Below are 13896 nucleotides of genomic sequence, written 5' to 3'. Positions count from 1 at the left end.
ATATATATATCCAAGGAACTATGTGGGAATAAGGGCATTTCTTAATGCTTTCCTTAAATCTACCTTACCTTTATTTTGGAAATCTGGTACCATGCTCTGTGCATCCTAGGAAAGAAACTCTCAACTCATCTCTTTCTGCTTGCTCTGGTCAACCACATGACATATCTAAAACTCTTGGAATGTTTTTCTAATTTCAAGGGCAAAGGCATGGGCATCTTCTGAAAAGGCTTTTTCAGCTTGAGCCACACCCAGAACTGAGATGTTCTCCCAGCTGCTTTCTCCTTGTTAAAGCAAAATGTTCATAAAAATGAGAAATAGTGAATAATGATGCAACCTGGCCAGATGTACTTCTGCTGACCAACCACCTTACACAATGCATAATGCCAAGGAAGATTTTTGCTCACTGTTTGCACTTCAGTGGAATGAGAGAATGTTCTGCCTACAACTGAGAGCAGTCTGGCCTGTCACCAGCTGTATACCTCTCCATGTTTTTAAACATAAAGCATTTATGTACTGGACTTACATTTTTTTTCCCTCCAAACATGTTTATATAAGCCAGGACTTCGACAGATAAGTACTGCATATTTATCCCAATTATTCTTTTCCTCTTCATCCAACTGAGTATCATGTGAACTGGCTACTGCATTTCACTAGGAAATGGTCTGGGAAGCAGTATTATGCAAGAATTTTCTTCATAATATATTTTCTTTTTCCAAGAAAAGGAATACTGGGACCAGTAATGTCAGAGTTTCAACATCAATACTAAAGGCTTGTGAAGTCACATTATCCTTTCTCCCACTCTACATTTTTGCAATCTAAAACAGGAGAAGGAGCTAGTTTTTATCTGAACAACTGAAGAGATAGACAAATGGAAGTTTGGATCTTGCCCAAGGCATGTTACCTAACTTAAAAAGGAACGAAAAGCAAGGTTTTAGGTAGGTTTTGAAGTTAAAGGTCAGAGAACTGTATCAGGGTATTTAGCTAGTACAGTCTACAATGTTGTCTGACTCCTATGTCAATTACATCTGAGAGAATAAGAAATTTTGTTCAGAGGTGAATAAATGAAATGCAAATTCCAGAATCTTCTAAAGTGACAGGCTCTTAGCTAGCTGTTTCAATGATTAAATTTATAGGCATTTTATGCAGAAAGTGTTCATAGCCTTTAAGATACTTTGATGCATGCATATATATTGTTGTCTATATTTTGCTGGCTATTATTCCTCTAGCCAGTCTCCTCTGACATAACAACCTTAAAGCATGCATTCCATCCCTCTTTCTTCCTTCATTTGGTTTTTATGGTCATACAGTATATCAGGACAAACTCAATCCTGATACACTGAAAGTCTTCTGTCTTTAATTCACTATTTACTCTGCTCTAAGGCAATTAGATTGCATTCTTTTAACTCAGCTCAAGGTTTCCTTTTCATCCATAAACCAGACTGAGATTTCCCAATGTCATGTTCCACCTCAAGTTTCTCATTTTCCCCTGTCGCTCTACGTCCATTATTGGAGATTTTAATTTCCCAGAAAGTCAGCACTGCATTTTCTCTGAGTCTAGCTGTTGAGACTTGGCATTCATTCTTTTTTGTCTTTTTTTTTGGCTAATGCCAGGAAAGATCTTTCACCTTTTTTTTTCTTTTGTCTCCTTTAGTTTCTTTGAGCACAATAGAGAAAGAAAATGAAGCTATTTATATTTGTATCAGACCAGCTACAAAAAACAGTAAATTCACTAGCTGCAAGCAAAATATGACTGAAGTAGCTTTTTGTTCTTAAGAAAAAAATAGATTTATGCCTGGTGACTTCATTTACTTTGTTTGCAACTGAAATGAAATAAATCAGCTGGGTAGTCTCCCACCAGCATTTAATAGATCTTTTTTCACATCACAAAAGCACTACACAATTTGGCACTGTTCTGAATGATTGGCAACTTCTACTCAGAAGAGACCAAAGAATGAAATGCCAAGGGTTTTGCAGGTCAGTGCTTTGCCAGAACAATATTGGAAAGCTTGTTTTGCTCTTTGGAAATGCTATAAGTTGCTTATATTCATGTGAAATAAAGTGCAACTAAATGAGAAAAGCTAGCAGGAAAAAAATCAGCAAGATACACATTGCTCAAAGTTGATGATGGAAGGAAATAGATACATTCTAAATCTATTTTCCCTTCTTCCAGAAATAACACCAAGTTTTGGAAGCTTTACAGTGGGGGAAAATACCCCCATTGCTGAAATACTGATGTGTTGGACGCATAATTTTCTAATCTGTTTATTATGCAATAATGTTACAGAGTAATGAATCAGCAAATGTGTAACTAAAGCCTCAGACAATGGTTGCATTACAGCATTACTTTAGCAGGGAGTGTGGAAATGCTCCAATCATAAAAATTACAAATACCTAAATTCACAGAATCACAAAATGACTGGGGTTGAAAGGAATTTCTGGAGATAATCTATCCAACTACATCTATTAAAGAAGATTCACCTAAAGCAGGTTGCACAGAATTAAAATCATGCAGGTTTTGAGTAAACCCACAGGAGACTTTATAATATCTCTGGGCAGCCTGTTCCAGTGCTTGGTCATCTTCAAAACAAGGTTTTCCTTATATTCAGTACGTCATCATATTCCTCAAACTGTATTTCAGTTTGTGCCCATTGTCCTGTCACTGTATGCCACTGGAGACTGTCTGGTCCCATCCTCTTGGCACCTCCCTTAAGATGTTTGCACACATTGATAAGATCCCTGTTCAGTCACCTCTTCTCAAAGCTAAACTGGCTCACCTCCCTCAGCCTTTCCTCATAAGAGATGATGCTCCAGTCCCCCAGTTTTCTTGGTAGCTCTCCAGAAGTTCCTTGCCTTTCTTGAACCGGACAGCCCAGTACCAGATACAGTATTCCAGGCAAAGGCTCACTGCTACAGAATAGAGGGGCAGGATCTTTTCCCTCAACCTGCAGACAATGCTCTTCCCAGTGCACCCCAGGACACCACTTGCCTTGGCCACAAGGCCACACTGCTGGCTCATGGACAGTTCGTTGTCCATCAGGGATTGTCCATCCCTGGGATTTTTCCCACAGAGCTCCTTCCCAGCAGGTCAGCCCCACGTGTGCTGGTGTGTGGGGTTATTCCCCAGGCACAGGACCCTGAACTTGCCTTTGTCAAAATTCATCAGGCTCCTCTCTGCCTAGCTCTCCATCCAGTACAGGCCTCTCTGAATGGCAGCACAGCTCTCTGGGGTATTTATTTATCCCAGTTTTGTGTCATCTGCAAAATTCCTCAGGGTGACTCTGTCCTTTAATCCAGGTCATTGATAAATCAACTGAACAAGATTGTACCCATACTGACCCCTGGGGAACATTCCTGTGGGCCTCCAACCGGACTCCACAACCAGCCTCTGAGCTCTGCCATTCAGCCAGATCCTCCTCACTGTCCTTTCATCTAACCCACACTTGCTGAGCTTACCTGTGAGTTTGTTGTGGGAGACAGGGTCAAAAGCCTTGTGGAAGTCAAGGTTGACAGCAACCACTGCCCTCTCCTCATCTACCCTGACAGCCATGCCATCAACTGAAGGTAATCAGCTTGGTCAAGCATGATCTCCCTTTGGTGAATCCATGCTGACCACTCCTGACAACTTCTTTGCCTCTGTGTACTGAGATATGACAACCAGCACAAGTTGTTCCATCATCTTTCCAGGCACAGAAGGAAGGCTTCCTGGTCTTTGGTTTGCTGCACTAGTGTGGCCTAATCTTGAATAACTGTATGCAGTTTTCAGTATCACAACATAAGATTTTAATCTATTAGAGAATGACCAAAGGAGGGCTGTGCAGATGGTGAAGGGCCTTGATAGGAAGCCATACACTGAGCAGCTGAGGTCCTTCAGTCTGATCAGCCTGGAACAGACTGAGGAGAGATCCCATTGCAGTTTACAGCTTCCTCGTGAGGAGAAGAGAAGGGGCAGACTCTGATCTCTTCTGTGATCAGTGACAGACCCTGAAGAAATGGTGTGAAGTTGTGTGAGGGGAAGTTTAGGCTGGACATCAGGGAAAGGTTCTTCACCCTGAGTGTGGGCAGTGGAACAGCTCCCCATGGAAGTGGTCACAAGCAGTAGACTTGATGGCATAAGGTTAAAATGTCTCTAAAATCCTATTATATTATATATAGATATATAGGGAATTATACAGATTCAGGGGATGGTAAGAAAGGTTGGGTCTGGTAGGCCTGGGAATGGGAACTAGGCCCTGGGAATGGGAACTAGGCCCTGGGAATGAATTAGATCAAGTGAAACTGCACCTGTGTAATCATCATATGATAAATGATACGATTGCTTGGTAGTTGAATAGTTATTGTTTAATTGTAATAAGAGTCATGAGAAAGGTGGTTACCTGTGTGATCATCATATGATAAATGATGCGATTGATTGGTAGTTGAATATAGTTATTGTTTAATTGTAATAAGAATCACAAGAAAGACGTTTGGGGGACCTGCTGAAAATTATGAGAATTCATGCTTGGATAAAATCAATGTATACAATAGAACAATATGGGTTTAATAATTTAATAAATAGTTATATAACGAAAAGCATATAAAAACATGTTCATCTCGAATTCATGTCAGAGTTAGATTTGGGTTTGTACCCCGGCTCCCAGAGCTCTTCAATAAAAGCACCTGCATATAATCATCCTGTGATTATGTGTTTCCACACTAACAGACTGACAGAGTTCAAGTAGCCTTTGGACAATGCCCTGAGTTACATGGTGTGATTATAAGGGGTGTCCTGTCCTGCAGGCCCAGGAAGTGGACTTTGCTGACCCTTGTGAGTCCCTTCCAACTTGAAATATTCTGTGATTCTGATTCCCAGGTCCTCCTTCTAACGCTCTTTGAAAGCTAGAGTGACATTGCCTTTCATCCAGTCCTAAAGCACTTCTCCTCTCAGTGACCTTTCAAAGAGTGGCTTAGCAATTCCAGTTAGTCAGGTTGGAAAAAACAACAGTGACAAAGAAAATTAGTATTTTACACCAATATACTTGAAATGTATTTGGAAATTGAGATATGCTGTTATTATCTTGGGTTCCAAACTTGACCTGTTATTTTTATTCTATAAAAGCTATTATAAAGAGCTTACCCTTAATTTGAGCACCCAGTATCATATGTAAGTTTACAGACGTATTCCTCTAACATTCATATGTTTGCCAGGTAAATGTAGTCATATATCTTAATAAATGTGTTGTACATTGTTACATTGCTGTCATTGTAAGAAGTCAACAGTTCCTCTTAAACTAAAAAATACAAGTCTCAGGATTTCTAAGGCTAAACTTGCTTTGGATGTCTTGCCCTCTGTTTTTTTCATGTAAAACAAGAACAGAGATTGTCTAACTACCAGATGACTATTAAGCACTCTGTTTTAGCATTTACTTAGTTTTGTACTGCTATATAATGCAGCTCTAATTATCATTTATGTATCTCTAAATAATAATAAGTTAGCAATAACAAGCAGAATTCTATGTAGGATGAACTATATGTCATCCTAAAATAAAAATGCAGTTTACAAGAGTACAGGCAAGGACAGTTGACAAACACTAAGATGCAGAAAGTACAGGCACCTGGCAGTAGAGGAGGATTCAAGCTACAAGCAACTCACAAACAATCAGTTAGAAAGCATGAAACAAATGCAAACCTGGGAATCAGAAAGAAAATAGCTTTTTTAAGACAACATTCACAAAAGCAAGTATCTAGCTTAAGAAAAGCATGCCATATGTACGTAGTCAATCATTCAAAGTCATTCACATAATGAAAATTAAATATATGAAAGAGAACTGCAAACCAATAAAGAGCAACCAAGTTAGTAGATTGCAAGATCAAACTTAAAAATTACCCAAAATAGATCCAAGAGTAAGAAGACATAACCCCAAAGTTAGTACCAAACTTATTTGAGTCAAGGAAATGTCTTAGTTGCAGTACACTGTACTCTTTATACCCCAAAATTAAAATCATTACCTGTGGTTCCTAGCAGCAGTGGAGAAATGATCATGACAGCCATGATACTTCAGAGGTATTTATGCTATTTGTGATTGGAAAGTGAATGCAAATAAGCTATAATAATTAGCTAATCTGATTAGTCAATATTATGTGACTGGAGTACTTTCATTAGACTGTCGAGATTTTAACTATGCCAATAATAAATTCATGGTGTTCATTGGCCTACATACAATCCATATCTAGTAATTCACTGTTTGGAGAAGAATGCAGACAACCAACCAATATGGATGGAATAATTTGATAGCAACTGCTGGAGTTATAGTTAGCAGCCTACACAATTACAATTCACAGCAATGCACTGAAAATTGGGGTAAGAGAATTAAAAACCTCTATATATAATTTCTAATTAATCCATCTGAGATTATATTAAAAACTCACTAAATGTATTTGAAATAAGAGCTAAAATATAATAGAGAGAGAGAGAGAGAGAGAGGTCATGGTGGAACATTTTGAAAGAATGCTGATTTGGTTTGTCACCAGCTTAGAAAGTTATATACACCATGCTATATATAGAAACTTCTAGACACAATTAAAATCTTAGACAGGACTCCAAGTAAAAATAATAAAGGATACAAAACATTACACTGCCAGCATGAAGACACTGAATAGCAGATTCAAACAAACAACAACAAATGGCACCATTTCTAAGAGATTCAGGTGGAAGCAGGAGTGACAGGAGAAAGAAATAATGTATAGGAATAATATCTTGGCCATAGGAAATAGTGGAATAATGCATGTCAAAGGAAAAAAATCTACAACCATGAAGAATAATTACACTTTTTTAAAGCAATTTGCAGTTGCTTGATCTAAAGAGATCTGAGATCCCATTCATTTTCATACCCTTCTTTCTTTCTTATCTATCATATATATATATAAAAATTAATCTCTTTTTTGAAGTTTCTAATTTTACTTCAAAACCAGTTGTTAATTTTTAGACTATTATATTCTAATACCACCTTAAAATTCAGCAGTCTGCTGTGTTGCATTTTTAATACTGAAAGGTTAGTAGATAATATGTCTGATCTATATAAACCAGTGTAAACTATACTTGCTGATATAATGACAAAATTTGCTTTATAAACACAGATGCTCTGTACTAAGAATAACATCCTATTTCCAATCCCTTGTAAGCCTGCATCAGCTTATACTGTATTATAAAAGGGCATAAATTTTTTATTAGTTCACTGAAAGGATATGAAATACACTTTTCTACTTAGTCCCCAGTCATTGCTTTCCTTTAATTGCTACGTAATGATTTGAAGAAAAGTGAACCACATAAATATCGAGGTTTGGGGTTTGGAGGTTTTTTTTAGCTGAAGGAAGTATACTGTATATTAAAATGCTGTTTGCTAGACAGCGACCCTCAGTAGAACAGATAACAGAACAATATAAAAGCACTGACTTTTTGAAGGGCAAAATCTCTTAACATGAACTCACAGGACTCAATGCAAGATGTCCCGCTATCTGCAGTCACAGCAGTTCTGCCCCCTCTATCTCCCTGCAGTGGAACCAGATAAAATAATATACGGCGACATTTGTATAACCATTCTTTTTTAAATTTATGTAAGCCTGTAATAAGCAAAATCCAATCAATGGCATGTACTTTTCTGCAGAAGGGATATTAGGGAAATGAAGGATGGGAAAGTAGGGAGAGCACAAGTTTCTACAGATTTACAGTAGCATAATTGATGGAAGAGTTTATTCCACATTGTCCATAGTGTATATCTGCTTGCCATATGGTTTCTGTGCCATTTAGCAATTACAAGCAGACTCTCTAAATGTCTCGCTTTAGGGTCTGCAAAAGAAGCTGTACTGTATATATATATTTGCTATATGTTTCTAATGGAATAAGAATAAAAATAAAACCACTAAAAAATATCCAGAAAGATACTACATAATTTCTGATACTGATAAGAGTGAAAAAAATAAGAGAAATAAAAGTCCTTCCAAAATCAAAGTAGAAAAATACAGTTACAAAAATACACTGCAAAAACACCTTATAAATTTATTACTTAGCCCTATAATGTAAAGCCCTGTAAGTTTCTCTAGAACACCTTACTTCAAAAACAAAACAAAACAACAAACAAACAACAAGAAAAAATAATCAACCAAAACAAACAACAACAACAAAAAAACATTTTGGATTGTGATGATGACTTAAATCTCTCAAAATCAAAGCATAGAGCATTCCACTTCTGCAAACTGTACTGCAACTAAAAAGAAAAAAATCCCACACTCACCATTTTGCTGGGGCATTCAAGGGTAAAAACCTATGGGTGACCTCTTCCCACTCAGAAATACATCACACAAGAACATGGTGCTGAACTTCCGAATTTTGGATATGCCTGATATTATATATTTATGAAAGAGATTTTTTAATTGAATAATGAAAACAGGGGAGAAACCTTGATGGGAAAATGTATTTTTCTACAAAAAATGTAATATTTAAAGACTGAGAAGCTCATTCTATCATGCCATATATAAAACATGTAGCAGAATAACATCAATAAACATTCAGAAATTAATTATAAACACTCTCTACTCAAGAATTTCAGTGAGTGCTAATGATGGATGGAGAGAATCTTGTTAGGTTCTACTAGATTAAAAAAAAAAAAGACATCATTGCAGCCTACTATTCACTACATTTACTACAGGTGTCAGAATTACTGAAAGGAGATCTTCTAAGAACTTGCAGAACTTTTGTCCAAATATTACAAAATTAAAAGGAAGCAACTGACTTATCAGGTTGGGAAAAAACAAAATCAAAGAAATAAGGTCTCACTGAGTATGTTATTACATACTGGACAAGCAAATATTTTGCTACTCCTTTCAAGCCAGTCCTGTCACTACCTACCAGTCTCAGTTGCAAGTGCCCTACTGATGTCCTGCTATCCCACTGTACTTTATGTCTGGGTGTATAATTAAAAATATAGCCATAATAAGTGGCATATTTATTTGAAGTATATACAAAAATGTGTATGATTTTTAGGCACCACAGGGTATCTACCAATGCTCAAAACAACACATTTCAACATGATTACAGAATCTTTATAGGTAGTAGAAAAGGCTAAACAGCTCAGTGAAATAATGCAAGTGATCTTCAGGACACTGCCAACATATAGCAAATTATTAAATGGCCTCCAACTGTGAATTTGTAACTTTAGCTTTACTTTAAGTTGTAGAAGAGAAAATAGAAAATAAAGTTGTGCCAGTTCCTAGATACTTTAGAAAACTGGCTTTTAGCTACTATTATGAATTTACCGCAAAAGAAGTACGCAATAAATTTTCTCATTCCTTCAAGTTGGTTGGACTAATTTGTACACAGTAAGGTTTACCTCCTTCCTGCCACCTGGATTGAGATTATCTTCCTGAAGCAATGAACAGATATTTCAACACAGAGGAGGAAACATATTTATTATGAGCTCCTGATAATCAAGATATTTTTCTCTTGGGAACAGTCAGAAAGATCACTCAGACTGTGAATCAAATCCTGCACTGTAATGGGGAAGAAAATGTACAAAAGCTTGGTGTTGTTCTTTTTTCTGTCAGCCTTTGAGGAGATAGCAGCTGACAGCCACATGTCGGTTGCAGAAAAAAAATAACAAGTTGCAAAAAAAAGGTTTTATTTTAGAAAAGGAATTAAAAGAAAAAATAGAAAATCAAGAAGTATTACTATCTAGACTTTGATTCAGTGAAGTAACACTGCTTGCCAAAAAGTACAGATAACATAATTTCTATCTCACAGGCATCGAATTGTCCAGAAACAATGCATGCAGATATCCTCAAAAGGTACAGAGTTGGTATCCAAGGTTTATTGATCCAAGTCTATGTAATGCAGCATCAGTGATATAAATACACTACCTGAATATTAAGACCTTTTCTGAAACCTCTAAATCAAACCAGAAAAAAAAAAAAATATTATGATCTAAAGTATTAGTTACATGCACTGTGTAGCCTATTTATTTCGTCTTAGACAGTTTAAGAAACATTTCCCAAGAGAAGATGTAGTTAGCCTGTAAGAAGTCTGTTCTGTCTATCAGCCTATCTGATTACATTTCTGAACAAAGAGAGTTTAAGGATAGTGTAAGAATTCTTTACCTTTTATTTTTATCCCATGTGACCATCTATTTTTAACAGTGTTTTCTTGGAGTATAATAAACCTTTGTGGCACAAAGTAATACAGCCATCTAACAGACTCATAGACCACAACCGTAGCTCTTTGCTTGCTAGGGTTTTCATTCTTTGGCAGCACATTCCCTGAATGTAATGTAATATTTAGATTGATAAGTTAGACAAAGGACTATTTTATTATAAGGAAACTAAGACCAAAAAAAAGATTACAGATGACTACTTTACACTTAGTGAGCATGAAGACATCAAGAAAGGAAATTTGAATGCTATTCATTTTTCAAGTAAAAGTCACACAGGCCACCTCTAAAGAGGAATTGTATACAGAGGGCAACTTAAGAAATTGCTAAAATGTCAGTCAGATATTTCACCTTCAAATTCAGGTTTGTCTCAAAAAAGGTTGGTCTCAAGAGCAATTTAGTTTCCCACCTCTTAATAGGGTCATGTAAATTTACATCAAAGTGAAAATGTATTATAAATATACCTTAACTTCTACAGTAAAATATGACGATTCAGACTTGCAACCATAGTGTCTTTCTTTTTCCAATGTTTCTCTTACAAAACTATAGGAAAACAATGCATTGAAAAAAACTCACTTTTCCAAGGCCCAGCCAGTTCCAGCCTCCACCCCCTCGTTTTATTACTGAGCATGATACCATTCACAGAATCATCAAGGTTGGAAGAAACCTTAAAGATCATCTAGTCCAACTGTATACCTAGCATCACAATAACCACCACCCAAACCATATTCCCCAAGTGCTACATCTCTTGAACACTTCCAGAGACATTGTCTGGCATCTTGAAATATAAATACTGAAAGAAGTTAAAAGAACAACTACAATTCAGATTTACTGTAACACTGTTATGAACAAACAGCCCTTATTTCTATGGGAGATAAATGTAATTAGCTGGGTGTTACAGACCCATACATCAATCCAATCTACTTCCAAAATCAAGGATGTCAGTTTTTTTCAAAACAGATGCAGCTACAGTGTAGCATAATTAAAAGAAGTTGTCAACATTTTTCAGGATTTATAAAAAACCAGAAATTTTATATTAATTATTTCATGCTTCTGAGAATTTTTCAGTGGAACAGATACGGCATCTTAAAATATTACTCTAATAGCAAAACAGGAAAATTTTCATAATAGCTTTTTTCAGTCACAGTGACTGGAAATTTATTGAACAACTTGAGCAACCTGACGCACTCAAGAGTAAATGATAACTGAGTTTGGTGAAGTCTAATGTTCCTATGAGGGATGGAGTTATGAGGAGGACACATTTTATAGGCATGTCCTACAAAATACATCTTTGGCAAAAGATGCTTCTGTGATATATGTTCTTTCTCAAACTGCATGACTGATTTTGGTACATGTTTACACTTACTCTTGACTGTTCATTCCTGCTTCTTTTTCTTCTTTTTTTAGCCTGCACACAATGTAATTAAAGATTGACATTAAAAATACACAATTAACTACACAGTGATGATTGATGCCATCTCAATTATTACATTAAAACAGCCATTGTATTATTAAACATATGAACAGTAATGAATCTGTTGCAAAGGGCTCAGTGGGACTTGAGGATAGAGGAGATCAGTCTTTCTCCCTTCAATGCAATCCTGTTCTGCAGATAGCCATGACATGATTGTAGACCCCATCACTGAAAGCTACTGGAAAGTTAGCACAGTGCCCTGCAAACCCAGTCCTGCCCCTGCAGGCTCCCGCTATCTCTAGCTGCATGTTCACTTCACTCTACAGTGACTCTTTCAAGGGAAAGAACAAGGGCAGGAAGAGGGAACTGAAAACAGAAACATCGAGGGAAGAAGGAGAGCAGAGGGGAAGGGAAAGCAAGCACAGAAGAACAGGAACAGGAAAAGAAAGGAAGAACAGGAGTGTCAGAGCTGTGCAGGCATCTTAGTCCCTATGGGACTTGACTCCTATTCAGATTGGGCCAGTTATAATGCAGGTGACCAGCTCTTCTTCAGATAGCCTCAATGCGGGCATGCCCTCTATTCATTTAGGAGTTATCTGTAAGGATGCACTTCCCATATTCTTGTGGCCTGAGCTTGCAGCCCTCTGTCTGCCTGCAGTCACACCAGACTAGAACTTCGACCCTGACTTAAGGGCTTGACATCTTGGCTTGATGTTACAATGGATAACTGTTTGACCCAAACCATTAGCACAGACCTGTTCCGTTTCTGTAGCTCCGGTATTGGGGGATGGCACCCTTGCCTTTGCCCTGCTGTGATGTTCATCTTCTAACTTGTCTCACAGACCACTGCCTGCTTTTGTTGCCCCCTCACACTCAGTTATTCCATCCCCAGTGCAGACTGTAATATTATCATAGTATCCCAGTGATGCCTGTCACTGGGCTCTCTCTCAAAAAAAAAAAAAAAAAAAAAAGCCCAACAAAACAACCCCTGAATCATGATCATGTTTTATTTAGCCGAACCTTTCCCCCTCTAGTTCAGAATACTGTACTTAACAGGAAGAAAATAATAGGGGATTCGGAAATATATATGTGGTTAATTTAAAATGCCAAACACCATATGTATTAATAAAAAATATATATAGCAGTAGATGAGGCAACCTGTTACAATGTAATAAGCACATAAAAATGAATTGTTGAACAGGTGCAGTGAAAGGAAACATCAATTAGAAAGTCAATTGGAAGGTCAAGATATCAATTAAATGGTTAATGAGCTATTTCTGGAAAAATCAAAGACAACTGCATTATACAGAATCACTAAGAATATGGGCTAAAAAATGATTCACAAAGCCAAAGGAGCAAAAGGGAAAATGCGATGTATGAATTTTAAAATTCACAGTAAATTGTATTGTTACTTGGTTTTTTTAATGTAAGCTTCAGTTTGATTGATGATGTATCCTGTTCATCAGCAAAGAGAGCTAGCCATTTCTAGCATGTAACAGCCAGTAAGATACAAATTTAGCCCTAAAGCAATTAGCCTCTCTGTGGTGGAAATCTTAATATGGCACTAAGCCACATTATCTCTTACACCTTTTCTCTTACGGTCTAAAGGCCAGCAGATGAGAAAAAGTAAAGCCAACTTCTCTACTACAATGCCAGATAAAGAAAACCTCAGAGCAGCTTTTGCTTTGCATCTGTAAAGCCTTCAGGTAATTGTTCAGATGTTTTGCATCAAATATTTGAAAGAGTTCTGCTATCTATTCACAGAGGTTATCTTTGGGCTGCAGCCCAGTTGTGTTTAGTTAGCTCTCCAAACGTGTAACTTATTCTATATATTCTATATTGTATATATAGTGACTGGATGATTCATAACTCAAGAGAAGATTCTTCTGAATAGAGGAAATATGCATTTTTCTAAGACTTTTCTATAACACAACCATTCAAACTGACTAAGTTGGATTAAGACCACAGCTAGCACAATATCCATAGTCTAACAATTATGCCTTGGAAAGAGTAATAGCACTATTCTGATGCTATCCCATAATTCTTTCCCAGACCACAAGCCTGTTCATTTGATTTCCAGAGTGTGATCAGAACTATGCAGTAAGCTACAGTTAATCTCTCTTCTGAGTTCTTGTTCCATCTCTATTCAAATACATGTAAACATTCTGCTTTCACAGCATCAATTTGCACAATGTGCATTCAACCTGCAAAGACTTGCTGCAGTCTATCAACTTCTGTCATGAAGAACTACATTCTTTTGTTTTAAACCAGCTTCCTTTCTATCATTTGTGTTCAACAAACACAAAC

Source organism: Cinclus cinclus, chromosome Z, assembly GCF_963662255.1.
Source record: "Cinclus cinclus chromosome Z, bCinCin1.1, whole genome shotgun sequence".
NCBI lineage: Eukaryota > Metazoa > Chordata > Aves > Passeriformes > Cinclidae > Cinclus > Cinclus cinclus.
The sequence above is the reverse complement of the archived record's forward strand: the minus strand, read 5'-3'. Positions refer to the sequence as shown.